The sequence below is a fragment of the Phascolarctos cinereus genome, unplaced genomic scaffold, assembly GCF_003287225.1.
Source record: "Phascolarctos cinereus isolate Bilbo 61053 unplaced genomic scaffold, phaCin_HiC Scaffold_5;HRSCAF=322, whole genome shotgun sequence".
NCBI lineage: Eukaryota > Metazoa > Chordata > Mammalia > Diprotodontia > Phascolarctidae > Phascolarctos > Phascolarctos cinereus.
In genome coordinates, this window is record NW_027555958.1 from 138885894 (window position 1) to 138901460 (window position 15567).

Genomic DNA, 15567 nt, shown 5'->3' on the forward strand with positions numbered 1-15567 from the left:
AGACAAAATTCACAAAGTGATATGCCTGGAAAGAATACAGGAAAATTATCGCCTTCACAGTCCATTAAAATACCAAGATTTTTTTTTTCAGGCAGACTGCTATTAGATCTTGTATTTGTGAAATCAAATGTTTGAATACAAGGATAAGAAATTAGACTTGGAAACAATCACCCTCCACCACGTTTCACCATCAGTTTTCTGTGGTCATGATGAGAGTATTTAAGTCCTCAAAGTTGTTTTCCATTACAAAGTTGTGGTCATGGTATAAAGATTTCTACTTTTTTTCTCTTAATTTCACTATGAATCAATCCATATAGTTCATCCCAGATATCTCTGAATTTTCCCCATAATAATTTGTCAGGGTAAAATGTTATAATCCATTTAACTATTCCGAAAGGTATAGCCCTCCCTTAGTCTCTAATTCTTTGCTATAATGAAAGTGCTGCTGATATGTATGTGTGTTTGTGTGTGTGTGTTTCCTCTTTCTGTTGTATCTTTAACATACATGCCTGGTAATAGCACTACCAGATGAAAGTGTATGATCAGTTCAAAGGCTTGGGATGGGGGGCTGTGGGATGAGGAGAGCTGCAAATTATTTTCTAGTATGGTGGGATCAACTTACCATTCTACTAATTGTGCCTTCCTTTGTGTGTACTACAGACCCTCCAAATTGTTCTTTTCCTAGTTTGTCATCTTTGTGTATGAGGTCAAACCTCAGAATTATTTTTTTTGTATTTATCTTATTAGTTGTTTATGATATTTTTCATATGTTGTTAATAACTTGCAGTTCTTCCCTTGAGAACTACCTAGTCATATACTTTGACCACTTATCTCTTGGAAAATGGATCTTTTCATAAAGACAAAGACTAGATATAAATAGGCAGATGAATAGATTTTCACTACCTCTCTTTATGTCTATTGCTATTCAGATAACTAAGGATATTATACATTATACATATATATATGTATATATATACATATATATATCATATGTATATTTATATAATATATATATGGATAATGAGGTGTATATATATGTATATATACATATATATACATATATATATGATAGATGTTGATACAACTATAGGTATAGAGATAGATATTTATGATACAGGTTGATACCAAATGCATATAAATTTTCCAGTTCAACTTCTACTAATTTCTATTTCCAATTGCATTACTTTTGAGCAAGATGCTTTTGGTTTTATCTTTGAAAATTATCCATTTCATTTACTGTGTTTTCTATCCTTTGATTTAAAAAAAAACTCCCCTCTCAATGGTTCTTAAAGATGTCTCTTTCCATTCTTCTCTAATTCTATTATGATTAGACTTTTTTATTTCTAAGACATGGATCCATTTGGAGCTTATTGTGGTATATGGTGTGAGATATTGATCTGAGCCTAATTTCTCCCAGACTGCTTTTCAATTGTCTCAGGACATTTTATAAAATACTGAGTAATACCTCAGTTTATGTACTTTAATTTATCAAACACTATGCTACTGTGTTCAAATGTTTCTGGATCTTGACTATCTAATCTGTTCCATGGATCAACTTTTCTATTTTTTGTTAACCAGTACAAATTTTGATTGTAACTGCTTTGTAGTATAGGATTAAAACTGGAACTGCTAGGCTTCTTTCACCATGATTTTTGTTCCTTATTTTCCTTATATTATCTTATTCCTCCAGGTGAATTTTGTTATAATTTTGTACAGTTTTACAAGATAATGCTTTGGCATTTTGTTTGATGTAATACAGATTTTTTTAGATGAACTTTATTGCCATATTAATCATATTAGCATGATCTCTCCCTATGAATAATTAATTCCATTACAATTATTTGTCCCTTATGCCAAGAATATTTTTATCTGTTTTCATATAATTTCAATAGTAAAGCTGGTATTATATGACATATATTTAGAAACACTAGGTATAGGAATGGGAGAAGAAAAATCAATTTGAATGAGTATAGTAAAAGAAAATAAAATTATCATGTGATATGTTAGTTTACCTAGAACCACATCCTATGATATTGGTGAGACTCAGTACCCCTGATCTTGTCAGAAAGTCCTTTTATTCTTTCTCCATTACAAATACCTGTTCTTGCTTTTAGTCAAGCTTCTCTCTGCCATATTAAGGAAATTTCCATTCATTCCTGTGCCTTCGAGTGTTGTAAACCTAAAAATATTTTCTTTCATTCTGTCAAAATATTTTGATGAATCTATTGACATAGCAATTATAACAATATAAACAACAGTAATATAATTTTTGGTAATTTATATAATTTATTATGTCTATAATTTTTTTTAATTTTAAACTAATATTGTGTTCTTGATATAAATACACCCTAACATAATATATAATTTTAATATATTTCTGTGCCACTTTGATAATTTTTTTAAACATTTGTGCATTCATATTCATTAAAGAGATTATAGTTTTCTTTCTTGATTTTGTTTAGGTTTTAGGATTGCACTTATCTCATAGGAGAAATTTGGTAGGATGTTTTATTTCCCTACATTCTAATAGTAGTAGCTAGTATTTATATAGAATTATAAAATTTGTAAAGCACTTTACATTTGTTAACTTATTTGATGCAACAATCCTGTAAAGCAGGGGCTATTATTATCCTCATTTGTTTTAAGTTCTCTTATTTTAAATATTAAAAATTTGGTTTTCTTTCATTTTATCAGAAAAACATAACTGTCTACTTAATTAGTTGAAACAGAGCTTACATTTTTATCACTCAATAGATTTTGCTTTTTTCTCTTTTTTGTTTTTTCTGAATTTCTGTTTTTATTTAGTAATGGGTTTGATTTGTTACTTGTTCATTTTTCTTAATTGTATTCCTAATTCATTCATCTGTTTTTTCCCCTTTTTTAATGTTCAGAAGTAAGTTCCTAATTAGCTTTTGCCTCAAAGACTTAGAAATCCTAAGGACTTACAATAATTATTCTGGGTAGAGATCCATTAAGGAATGAGGAAGTTTTACTCCTCTACGTTGACATTCTCCTGTCAAACCTTGTATTTTTACTTTGTGTCCAGTGTTTTCACAGCTCACTTACCTTATCTTGCTAGGTGATCTTCAGAATCTTCCTAAGACAGTTCAAACAGAAGTGGCTCAATTTTCTGGCTTGACACTGGTACATTGTCCAGGTTTCACAGGCATACAACAATGAGGTCAGCACAGTGGCTCTGTAGACCTTTAATATCTCTTGTCTCCTATACATTCTTTCAGAGATTGCTAAATGCTGAGCTATCTCTGACAATGCATGCATCAACCTCATCATTTATATGTGTATCCCTGTAATGTATACTGCAAGGTAAGTGAGCTTTTCTACAGCATTCAAAATTTTTCCACTTGCTATAGCTGATTGTTGAACTCCTAATGTAAAACAGCAGTGATGAATAGAAGCTTTGAGTCCAGGTCCTCACACCTGTTCCTCATAAAGGGAATGAAACAATACTAATGCAAAATTAAGTTTTTGAACTGTGAAAACACAGAATGTTTGATGTGCAAGTTTATTTAGATATGTTCCACTGGAAGGAGATGAGTAAAATCTGATAGATTCTTATAATAGAAAAGCTACAGAGCTAAGGATGGATGCACATAACAGTGTTGTAAAGAATAGGGAAAGGGCTGCTGAAAGCTTCCGAATGCATAAAAGCAACACAAAGTAAAAATACAAGGGTTGACAGGAGAATGTCAATATAGATGAGTAAAACTTGCCCATCCCTTAATGGATCTCTACCCAGAATAGTTATAAATTCTACAGCAAAGTGTACAACTCTGATGGGCTGCCCATGTTGTTTTAGGCTTTTCCCTGAAGGTTTAATTTGTATTTAGGTCTTCTTTCATTTTACCTTTTTTTTCTTCAAAACTTTTTTAATTAATTTATTTATTTTTAGTTTTTAACTTTCACTTCCACAAGACTTAGAGTTTCATATTTTCTCCCCATCTCTCCCACCCCTGCCCCAAGATGGCATGCATTCTGAATATCCCTTCTGCCAATCTGTTCTCCCTTCTATTACCTCCTCCCCTCTCTTTTCTCCTTCCCTTTCTATTTTCCTGTAGGGCAGAATACATTTCTATACCCCATTGTATCTTATTTCCCAGTTGCATGTAAAAACAATTTTTAACATTTGTTTTTAAAACTTTTGGTTTCCAAATTCTCTGTCTTCCTCCCTGCCTGCCCACCCTCATTGAGAAGGTAGGCAATTCAATACAGGTTATACATGTGTAGTCATGCAAAACACTTCCATAATAGCCATGTTGTGAAAAACAAACCATATTTCCTTTTATCCTATCCCACCCCCATATATACTATTCTCTCCTTTGACCCTATCCTTCCTCAAAAGTGTTTGATTCTGATTACTCCCTCCCCCAGCCTGCCCACCCTTCTATCATACTCCCCTTTCTTATCCCCTTCCCCCCTATTTTTCTGTAAGGTAAGAGACCTCCAAATACCCTAATACTGAGAAAGGCTCATGAGTTACAAATATCTTCTTTCCATTTAGGAATATAAACAATTCAACTTTAATAAAACCTTCATGATTTCTCTTTTCTGTTTACCTCTTCATGTTTCACTTGAATCTTGTATTTGAAAGTCAAATTTTCTATTCAGCTCTGGTCTTTTCATCAAGAATGCTTGAAAGACTTCTATGTCAGTGAATGACCATTTCCCCCTGAAGGATTATACTCAGTTTTGCTGGGTAGGTGATTCTTGGTTGTAATCCTACCTCCTTTGCCCTCTGGGATATTATATTCCATGCCCTGGGTCCTTTAATGTAGAAGCTGCTAAATCTGTGTTATCCTGATTGTGTTTCCACATACTTGAATTGTTTCTTTCTGGCAGCTTGTAATGTTTTGTCTTGACCTGGGAACTCTGGAATTTGGCTACAATATTCCTAGGAGTTTTCCTTTGGGGATCTCTTTCAGGAGGAGATCTGTGGATTCTTTCAATTTCTATTTTGCCCTCTGGTTCTACTATATCAGGGCAGTTTTCCTTGATAATTTCTTGAAAGATGATGTCTAGGCTCTTTTTGATCATGGCTTTCAGATAGTCCAATAATTTCTAAATTCTCTCTCCTGGATCTATTTTCTAGGTCAGTTGTTTTTCCAATGAGATATTTCACATTGTTTTCTAATTTTCCATTCTTTTGGATTTCTTTTGCAGTGTCTTGATTTCTCATAAAGTCACTAGCCTCCAATTGCTCTATTCTAATTTTTAAGGAAGTATTTTCTTCAGTAATCTTTTGGACTTCCTTTTCCATTTGGCCAATTTTTCTTTTTAGGGCATTCTTCTCCTCATTGGCTTTTTGGACCTCTTTTGCCATTTGGGTTAGGCTATTTTTTAAGGTGTTATTTTCTTCAGTATTTTTTTGGGTCTCCTTTAGCAAGCTGTTGACTTGTTTTTCATGATTTTCTTGCATCACTCTCATTTCTCTTCCCAGTTTTTCCTCTACTTCTCTTACTTGCTTCTCAAAATCCCTTTTGAGCTCTTCCAAGGCCTGGGACTGATTCATATTTTTCTTGGAGGCTTTGGATGTGGGAGCTCTGACTTTGTTGTCTTCTTCTGGTTGTATATTTTGATCTTCTTTGTTACCAAAGTAAGATAATATAGTCTGACTCTTTTTGCGTTGCTTGCTCATGATCCCAGCCAATTACTTGAGTTTTAAACTGTTTGTTAAGGTAAAAGTCTACTTCCAATGTGGAGAATGTACTGTCCCAAGCTTCAGGGCTTTATATAGCTGTTTCCAGAGATACTTGTAGGGATCTGTAAATTTTCATTTCTTGCAAGATGGTGTGATAATGGGCAAGGTGTTTACTCCTTTCCTGGCCTGTGCTGTGGAGTATTAGTGACCACAAGCACTCCTTTCTGTCCTGGAACTGTGAGGAAGGTTTCCTGTCCGCAGCTACTACAAGCTTCACTGTACCAGTGCTCCTCCTCACCCCAGGACCCTTATCCAGAACTGTGACTCAGATCCAAGCACGGGCAAAGGAAGAGATTCCGGTCTCAGCACCAGCAAATAGATCCCTGCAATCCCCCTCTGATCAGCCACTTGATTCCCTCTCAGTCTGTGGGCTGGAAGCTGGGAAGCAGCTGCCCCCCCAGGGCCAGGCTCTTGGGGAATGGATCCAAGACCCTGCCTTCCTCTCTGAGCACTGCAGAAACAGACTTTTTCCACTGACCTTCTAAGTTGTCTTTGGCATTACTGGGTTGAGAAGTCTGGAAACCACTACAGCTGCCTGCAATTCAGTCCTGTGAGGCCTGCTCCAGGTTTGCTGTGCCCTGCGTGCCCATGCCACACTGCACTCTGCTCCCAGCCCAGCGAGATATACCTTTCTTATCAATCATCCAGGTTGTCTTGGGCTGGAAATTTGTTTCACTCTGCCTTTTTGTGGGTTAAGCTGCCTTAGAATTTGTTTAGAGCCATTTTTATAGGTATTTAGAGGGGTTTGGGGGAGAGCTCAAGGAAATTGCTGCTTTCACTCTGCCATCTTGGCTCAAGAAAAAGTTTTTACAGTGGAGGGGAAGAAAGGGGAGGTGAGAGGGAATGAGTGAATCTTAATCTCATCAGATTTGGCTCAAGGAGGGAATAACACACTCTCAATTGGGTATGGAAATCTATCTTATCCTACAGGAAAATAAGGAAGGGAAGGGGCATGAAGGGGGATGATAGAAAAAAAGGGCAGATTGGGGGAGGGGGTAATAAGAAGCCAACACTTTTAAGAAGGGACAGGGTAAAAGGAAAAAATAGAATAAATGGAGGAATGGATAGGATGGAGGGAAGTACAGTCTTTCTCAACATGACTATTATGGAAGTGTTTTGCATGAGTACAAGTGTATAACCTCTACTGAGTTGTTTGCCTTCTCAGTGATGGTGGGTGTAGAGAGATGAAGGGAGAGACTTTGGAACCAAAAGTTTTAGAACAAATGTAAAAAAATGTTTTTTACATGCAACTAGGAAATAAGATGTACAGGCAATGGGTCATAGAAATCTATTCTCCCCTACCAAAAAATAGAAGGGGAAGGGGATAAAAGAGGGGAGGGGGTGATAGAAGGGAGGGCAGATTGGGGAAAGGAGTATTCAGAATGCATGCCATCTTGGGGCAGAGGGAGGGGAGAGATGGGGAGAAAATTTGGAACTCAAAATCTTGTGAAAGTGAATGTTGAAAACTAAAAATAAATTAATTAATTTTAAAAATAAGATAAAAAAATTTAAACATTATTCTGAGAAGGCATCTATAATCTTTACCAGACTGCCAGAGGAGAAGCATGGCATACCCCAAATTTACAATAAAATAGTAAATTTCATTTCTATCTTGTATTCTCCTTTTTTTATTCATAATAAAAATTTCTAATTTCACTAATAAATTAAAATTAGTAAATTAAAATTTAACTAATAATTTTTCTCAGCAAATCTAGGGACACTTTCAATTCATATACAAAAAAATTGAATGATACATGTGAAAGTCTTAACTACAAATAAAATATATAAAGAAAGATAATGGGATTTCCTGAAACTGACTTCAAACCTATAGTCCCATGCAAGGCATACAGATGTACAGAGAAAAGAGAGAATTCCTCTTTTTTATCCTTACATCATTATCTGCCAGTTATACTTCCCTTCAACCACTCATATATATATACTAAGCCTACTTTTGATCCAGAAGAACACTTAATTTTCTCAAACTTACAGAAGCAAATGAGAAAATGTCAGCAATTCTGCCCCGAATTTAGTAAAAGGATGAGCAGATTGAATTGAATTTACAAATTTACATGGTGCTTTGTATCATAGCTTGCTGCTACAAAAGTCTATAAACAACAAACAAACAACAGAGATGACCTTTTTTATAAATCTATGATAATTAACCTCAAGCAAGACATAAAAAGTAGACATATGCTTTGTCAAAGATGGACAATACAATCAATATGGAAATATAGAATTAATTACAGGTTGTGCAAGGATTCCCTACAAGATGGGGAGGTAGTCCAAATGTTCCCTTTTATTGCCGTATTTTGTTAGTTACATCAAGTCCCTGAATTCTGTAGAACTTCCTAGGTGAGATTAATAACTACTCAGGAGACTTTGGCCATATCTATCCACACATGAAAAACAAATAAAAGAATGTCAATTGCCCAAATTATGACATACAGATAGATGGAAATTTATAACATACATCCACCAGAAGATATGTCAAGCAGGGCCAGACCCTACAAATTAATAATAAATTTGGCCCAGAATTCAACCAAAGGAGGAAAGTGGGTTGGGTTATTTTTAGAAAATTATCAAATAATCAAATAATTTAGAAAATAATAAAATATCAAAATTTTAGTTACCCCAAAAGCTTTTAAATATCCATATTCTAATGGTCTCATATAGTTGCAAGGTATAGAACATTGAAATCTGGAGAATTAAAAATTAATACTACCCAGGAGAAATAGAGTGGCACATGGTGAGAGCAGGCTGCAAAACATTGCTCAGGAAAAAAACATATCAAGGTAAAGGACAGTAAGAGATACCATGAAAGAAACGTAGAAGCAAAAATAGCATGCTATTCATGGGACAAGAACAAGTGGTAACTAGTGCATAGCCCAAGTGCTGCACTGATAATCTTAGAACATTGATAAAAAGTGAAGATGTCCAGGACATTGGACAAACCCTTTGCAACAGTTTTGTGGGATGGCACAAATGTGAATATAAATTGTATAGAATGGGCTATAATCTGCTTCAGGAAATACTACATAGAGAACATCACAGGTGAATGTTAATGTCTACATATTTCTGTGATAACCTGCACAGTACTTGAAGTCAGGAAGACCTGAGTTTGAATTTTGACTCAGATACCCTGAGAAGGTCTTACAGTATATAGAAGGTCTATAATAAATATTTACATAGTGGCAGAATTAATGGATGCACAGATGGCTTAATGGAGATAGGTAGGTGGCATAGTGAATAAGATGCTGGACTTGAAGTCAGGAAGACCTGACTTCACATCTGGCCTCAAACACTTAACACATATGTGATCCTGAGAAAATCACTTAATATCTCTGTCCCTCATGTGTATTTATAGCATCATAATCACATTAAGAGTACCTACCTCAGTAGCAAATGAGTTAATATGCAAAGTGTTTTGCAGATTAAAAAGGTTACATAAATGTTGATTAATATTATTATTGTTGTTGTTATATGGCTATCATATAGTGCTGAATCATGAGATAGCAACATCTTAGAGGAATTTAAGTAATAAATAAGCACAAAAGCAATCAGTATCCTATGATGAGTGAAAGCAATTTAGCAGCGTATTATCAAATATGACTTGTCTTCAAAATGTCATAGAAAATTGAGAACACTTCAGGTAAATTAGAAAAAAAAAGTTTAGCTTTTCATATTAGTAAGAATAAGAGAATACTGTGTTGATAGATAGATAGATAGATAGATAGATAGATAGATAGATAGATAGATAGATAGATAGATAATGAGCTACAATCTGCATCAGGGAAAAACCACATAGAAGGCATAACAGATGAATTTTATGAAGTTAACTGAGTGATGTGTTAATAACACAGGATATTAAAAAACAAGATGAAGCTAGGAAAAACCCTTCTATCCAGCTGGGTAGATCTTTATGTATTATTTATGAAAATACAAGGGGAATATTTCATAGGATGAGAAAGTTTGAGGAGGGACTGGATTTTGAATATTCATCAGTAGGGAGAATACTCATGCTGAGGAAAAACATAAATCTAACAAAGTACCAGAGTACATAGACATACCTCAAGTCTTTGCCCCTATTGAGTCTCTATCCAGTCTCTTTTTAGGTTCAGTGACTCCTTTACTAAAATATTAGTGGAATATGATCCTTTTATTTTTTTTTCCCTTGGGTTAGGAAAAAGTCTGATACTGGCTTTGTAAGGTTGACACCATTCATCATGTTCCCTACCTCAATCACTCTTTGGGCTAAACTCCCATTTTTATTGCCATTTAGTGGTCCTCCCTGAGAAGCAGACCATTCCAAACAGTGTATGTCAATTTACCATGTATTTTGAGTACCATCTGCGACCCATTGTAGACACTGTTGTCAACCAGTCTAGAAACTATGTTGGTGAGTAACAAGAAAAACTCAATCACATGGCAAACACTAAGAGGAGAGAATCAAAGGAAGAACTAAGTGAGAATATATAAGGGGAAGAGACTAAGCATTTATGTAGTGCCTACTCTGTGCCAGGCATGGTGCTAAGTAAGTTTTTTTTTCAAGTATTACCTCATTTGATTCTCATAACAACCATTCATAATAAGTGTTGTTATTATCCCACTGGAACTGAGGCAAATAGAAGCTTTATAAATTTCCCAAGCTCACAGAGCTACTAACCACCTTTGAACTCAGGTCTTCTTGACTCCAGACCCAATATTTTACTCACTGTGCCACCAGATGCACCTTAATATTAGAAGGTAAAATTAAAACAAGCAATGGTAGAATAGGGTCCAAGAAAATGGAGAAAAGAGTAGAGTTTTCTTCTTGCTTGTCCTTCATTTTGAAGGAAATTTATGACATTACAGGGTGATGTCTTGACTTTCCTGGAAATTAGATTTAAGTGAGGCAGAGATGTACAAAGTCATCAGCTTCTCTCTCTCTTCCAGAATCATCAAAGTAGCAAGACAAAAATCAAGACTTCTGTCAATGGCCCAAAATCCTGTGGTGTGGATGACAATGACATCTTTGATCTAAGTGGCCCACAGCACCTGCTTCAGCCACCTTTGTGGATTTTAGAACAAATTGGTCTAATCTGTCTATTCTGCCAGGGGAAGTCTTCACATGCTTGGGGTATATATTTCCCTAACTCACTGATGGGTTTGAGGCCTGTCAGTTCCCCTCAACCTGGTTTCACCCATCTGCCAAGATACTTTTACCAGGGTGTGTCTGCTGTGCATACTACAACTTCTTGGTACTACAGGTGAGAGTTGAGTGAAAGGAGAACACAAAAGGTGGAAGAGCAGCCCTAGAAAGGGCTCAATGAGCCCTCACACTAGAGGTGTGAACAATAGAGGTTTCTACTTTAAAAATAAAAATTAAAAGGAGAGAAGTGAACTTTCACCATTTAATTATGAAAGGCAAATTCCTCAAACAAGATGGCAGTACTGCTTTTGCTAGACATTAATCTCTCTTATTGAAGCTCATGCCTATTTTAATAGGATAAGAAGCACTATTTCATGTGGCTATCCTTTAATAAGAGACACTTGACCTTTATATCATTTTGTTCATAAATGTGGAAAGTTATAAGAAATGAAAGGAATGATTAAGGGAAATTTTAACTTGAACCCTGCCATGTGACAGTAAAGGGCTTCAGTTAGTCTTGCTAAGGCACTTTGAAATCTAAAATATGACTTACAATGTCCTGTGGTTATCTAATGTCTTTAGGTTAAAGGATAAACTCCTCTATTTGACATTTAAAGCCCTTGACATCATATCTCTCCAGATTACTATGGGTGACTCCCCTTCACATGCTCCACATTCCGGTCATACTGGCCACTTTTGGTACCTTGTACATTACTTTCTATACCTTCACCTAGGCCTTTGCATAAGCTGTTCCTCCATCCCTTCAATACAGCTCTTCCCTTACCCTTTCAGCTACAGAGACATATTACAGGATGTGGAGTCCAGAGGACCAGAGTTTGAATCCTGATTCAGATCCTTAGCTGTGTGACCCTTCATAAGCCACTTAATTAATTTCTGCCTCAGTCTCCCAATCTGTAGAATGCAGATAATAATAGCACATATCCACAGGATTGTTGTGAGGACCAAATAACTCATCAGATATAAAGTTCTTTACAAACTTTAAAGCATGGATAATTATTATCACTATTGCTCCTTAAAATCTCTGTTATCATAAAATGTCTAAAGTGTCATCTCTGTCATGAGGCCTTTCCTGAGCCCTCCAGTTATTTATATCCTCCTACCCCATGAGGCTTTGTAGACATTTTGTAAGTACTTATATATGTACATATTCTTTCTGTCAATAAAATTTAATATCCATAAGAGTAATACAATACCGTAAACATTTACTAAGTGTCTACTGTGTGCTGAGCCTTGGGCTAAGCACTGGAGATACAAATAAGAAAAAAAGACAATCCTTGACCTCAAACAGTTTACAATATGATGGAAGAGGACAACATGCTGAAAGAAGCTGAATGTTGAGAGTGAGATGGAAGAAAGGGTACCCACTTAGGGCATGACGATGGCAGAATCTAAACCAAGCACTGCAACTAGTGGGAAAAAAAGAGTTGGTTGAGTTTCTGGGCATTCTTTAAGTTGAGGTTTCAGGAAAAGTTTTGTGCTGTGCCCTAAGGTTTGAGTACCAAAGCTAAAGTAATCTTAATGTCTATGAGTTTCCTGGTGATAAGCTTATCTTGGGGGCATGATGATGGTGAAGTTGAAACTAAGTAGTACAGTTGATGGGAAACCAAGAGTTGGACAAGCAGAGCAGAGAGTATTTCATGTGTTCCTCGGTATGTCCAGCACCTAGCACAGTGCTGCAAATAATTGTGACAATATATGTTTGATGAATGAACGAATGAATAAATGAAGGAGAGAATGAATGAATGAGTGACTCTGTAGTGTAGGTTCCCACTAGACTATCAAGTTTCCTACAGGCAAGGAATCTGTCTTATCTGAACTTTGTAGCTCCCTCAAAAACCCCAGAGTGCTTTCCATGAAAATGGCATCTAATAAATGCTTGATGCACGTGTTAAATTGTTATATATTCCAAGGTACTTATAAGCAGGTATCTTTTTATTAACAGCCATGTGAAGTAAACAGGTGATATTTTTATTTCATGCCTCCTTTCATAAAGATAAGGTACATATAATAAGCAGCTTTGTAAAAACTCATGGTCCAGACAATATTAAAAAGGCAATAAGGAATACCAATATTAATGATACCACACTTCAATGTAACGGAGCTTTGATGGATTTCTGCAAAAGGTATATGGAGATATTAATCTTAGTGATCAACTAATGGGTTGCAATGCCTTGATCTACTACCATAATAACTATCCTTAACGTGCCCATTTTGAAATGCTTGCATTTGATGAACTTGTAAAACCACATGAGGTTAGAAAATCTCATGGGGAGTAAAGGGAAAAAAATCCACAAAGGACATATTTTTTCTTGACCTCTCTTCACATTAATAAAGGAATCACAGCTCTAACATTCTGAGAGTGATGGTTTGCATTTTAACACAATGCCCTTTTTTTGTGTTATCAAATTTGGGTGTGAAAGTCTCAGAGACTGAAAAGAGTTTTTCATAAGTCTAAGATATCCTTCTTTTATACAGTCAAAGTGTGCTCATTTGCTAAAGAGAAAAGTAAATGACCCAAAGAACTTGCGATGTCTTAAAAAAACTCTAAAATGAACTTTCTCCTCTAAACACAGACACTTAAGAGTTAAGTGAAGTATTGATTCCTTTCAAGTGTCTCTGGTTGATTGGCCTTTAACATAAAATGAGTAAATATCCTTGGGCATATAAAGTGCAATCCCTTTCCTGGCAAATCTTGCCTTTTTTTTAACATCTGGTAAAAATGTAACAGTTTACATAATTCTCTTTAATCATTTAATACAGTGGTAGCTATTCTCTAATGAGTTGATGGCCCTTGAACTTGGGAGTCAATGTTTTCTGCCCAAGTAATGATGATCAAGAACTGGACTGCAAGGGCTTCTCTAGCAGTAGTATATAGAAATATAAAGGATGAAAGTAATTAAGTCTAAGTGTTTAAATCCTCATTTCATTTGCATTAGTCAATGCTACTAAAAGCAATGTCCTTTGGCCACGTTCCACAAGTGAGAGAGTAAGCTCTTTTTGGCCCATTGTTCAATAACTTGAAAAATGAGACTCCAGTGGTCTCAAAGGCAATTCAGTGGCCAATAGAAAGATCAAGCGTCCCAAGGGCTTGATCTCCATTGCATTGACTTGCTTACTTATCTACATAAATTAACAACTGGTAACACAAAATGAATAAGAATTATTCTAGTTCGAACTAAAAGTAATAGTGATAACACAGGTTTGCAAAATGTCATTAACTGAGATAGTATAGAGAAGAGAGCTCAGAACAGAGCCGTGGGGTTGTCCTTATTTAGTGGGTTTAATATGAAGGAATTTTTAGGAAAAAAAGACTGAATGATCAGGAAGTCAGGAGGAAAACCAGGAGAGAACAGTGTCACAAAAACCTAGAGAGAAGGAAATCAGCAGTGTCAAATGATTCACGTAGACCAAGAAGGAAGAGTATTGACAAATTAAGAGATCATTAGTAACTTTGATGAGAACAGTTTCTTGTCTATTCTCTTTTTCCCTTTCCCAAACCACTTCTAGTGCCTTTTTTAATATTAATTTCCATTTACACCATGTATGTACATCTTTTCAAGTTGTCTCTCCCATTAAAATATGAGCTCCTTGATAACCAGAATTATTTTGTTTCTTTTGTTTTTGTTACATTTGTTTGTATCCACTTCTCTGAGCACTGTGCCGGGCATATAGTAGCAGTTAATGAATACTTGTTGACTGCTTGATTGACTGATTTCACGTGTGTGTCTTCCTCTGCTCTACTTCTTCCTCCTTAACACTCTATAGTAATTTTGTTAGCTATAGGAGAATTTCTTGACTTACAAAGGTATCCAAAGAACTTGAGAGTTGCACTTGTGATAAAAGAGCTCATCCCAACTATTTTACTCCACAATAAATTCAGAGGGATATGAGGGTGAAGGATGACAACCTAGAGGGAGCATATATAAATATACCAATTGGATGAAAGCAGTGACTTGCTTGAGCTCTCCCCCAAACCCCTCCAATACACTTTAAAAAATGGCTCTAAACAAATTCTAAAGCAGCAGAACCCACAAAAACACAAGGTAAAACAAATTTCCAGCCCAAGACAGCCTGGATGGTTGATCAGAAAGGCGTATCACATTGGGCAGGGAGAGGAGCGAAGTTCGTGTGGGTGCCCAGGCCCCAGCGAAACTGGAGCAGGCCTCAGAGAAGTGAATCCAGGCAGCTGTGGCAGTTTCCAGACTCTTCAATACACTAATGCCTAAGACAGCTTAAAAGGTCAGGGGAAACAATCTGTTTTTGTGGTGAGAGAGGAGCTAGGTCAGAGCCAGTTCCAGAGCGCAGAGCACGGGCACCAGGGTGGTGGCTGCGTCCTGAGCTTCTGGCCCACAGACCGAGGGGGAATCGAGTGGCTGATCAGAGGGGGATTGCAGGGATCTCTTTGCTGGTGCTGAGGCAGGAATCTCTGGCTTTACCCATGCTTGGATCTGGGTCACAGTTCTGGGTGGCAGTCCTGGGGTGAGGAGGAGTGCTGGCAAGGTGGAGCTTGTAGTGTCAGTGGAGAGAAAACCCTCCTCACAATTCCAACACAGAAAAGACTGCTTGTGCCTGGTCACTCAAAGACCAGAGCACAGGCCAGGAAAAGAGTAAACACCTCGACCCTTATCATACCACCTTGGAAGAACTGAAAATTTACAGATCCCTAGAAGTATCTCTGAAAACAGCTATACAAACCCCTGAA